At 43.0% G+C, this 1,238-nt stretch overlaps 1 protein-coding gene across 1 annotated transcript in view; it reads left to right on the top strand.

Annotated features, from left to right (window-relative positions):
* Positions 1-1,238, top strand: part of LOC106876901 (uncharacterized) — a 16,882-nt gene that overhangs the window by 10,658 nt on the left and 4,986 nt on the right. The gene's annotated exons all lie outside the window — the stretch shown is intronic.

Genomic DNA, 1,238 nt, shown 5'->3' with positions numbered 1-1,238 from the left:
CACCATCACCTTTTCAAGTGACACTGTAATGTATCTTAATACTGCAAATAAATAAAAGGTCTGTCCATTTTACATTTTGTGCCTCAGAATTCCAAGAGCCTTAGTCTATCTTCATTCCTCATATCATATCTATAGCCTCCCTGTATACTAGAGTAGACATGCTGTTTTCTGCATCTGAACTACACTGTCGGAGTGGTTGGCGTTAGGAAGGGCATCCAGCTGTAGAAACTCTGCCAAATCAGATTGGAGCCTGGTGTAGCCACCTGGTTCACTAGTCCTCAGTCAAATCGTCCAACCCATGCTAGCATGGAAAGCGAACGTTAAACGATGATGATGATGAAAGAAAGAGCTCGTGCTATTGTTTGCTGATAGATGAGAGGCTTTCACAAATGGCCAGCGAGATATTCTTGACTGACCAACCCACTGGTGTTTTGCAGTACTATCAAGATATGTGTTAGTCCAGTATACACTTTTAGGATTTATCTTTACACTTGTGGCTCATGATTTTGATATGATTTACTGGCTGGATACTCTTCTTGTGGCTGGGTTTATTTGCTGTGCCCTGAATTCCAAGAAATGGAGTGGGAATGAGGAAGCTCACTTGTAGGTTGTTGTAATTGAAATAACGGAGGTTGGTTATACATATCATGGTGGAATGATAACCAGCTCACTATTGACAGGATGCACTTGTCAAGCAAAGTTCCACCTGTATACCTTGGAAGGAAGAACAAGACATTAAGATATAAGTGATACACACACACACAATTATATTTTGTAAGATGTCCTTCTTTTTTGTGATAAAATAGCTATTTAATATCTTAGTAATATTTGGTTGTTATTTCTTATCAGTTGATCATGTAGAGGCTTTCTCATTGACTCGTGCAGTGAGAATAATAGTGCAAGTAGTAGTCGTCATCATCATCATCGTTTAACGTCCGGTTTCCATGCTAGCATGGGTTGGACGATTTGACTGAGGACTGGTGAAACCGGATGGCAACACCAGGCTCCAATCTAATTTGGCAGAGTTTCTACAGCTGGATGCCCTTCCTAACGCCAATCACTCAGAGAGTGTAGTGGGTGCTTTTACGTGCCACCCGCACGAAAAGGCCACGCTCGAAATGGTGTCTTTTATGTGCCACCCGCACAAGAGCCAGTCCAGGGGCACTGGCAACGATCTCGCTCGAAAACCCTACAAAGGCCAGTCAGGCGGTACTGGCAACGCTCACGCTCAAGATGGA

This window comes from Octopus bimaculoides, chromosome 9 (genome assembly GCF_001194135.2).
Source record: "Octopus bimaculoides isolate UCB-OBI-ISO-001 chromosome 9, ASM119413v2, whole genome shotgun sequence".
NCBI lineage: Eukaryota > Metazoa > Mollusca > Cephalopoda > Octopoda > Octopodidae > Octopus > Octopus bimaculoides.
The sequence above is the reverse complement of the archived record's forward strand: the minus strand, read 5'-3'. Positions and strand labels throughout refer to the sequence as shown.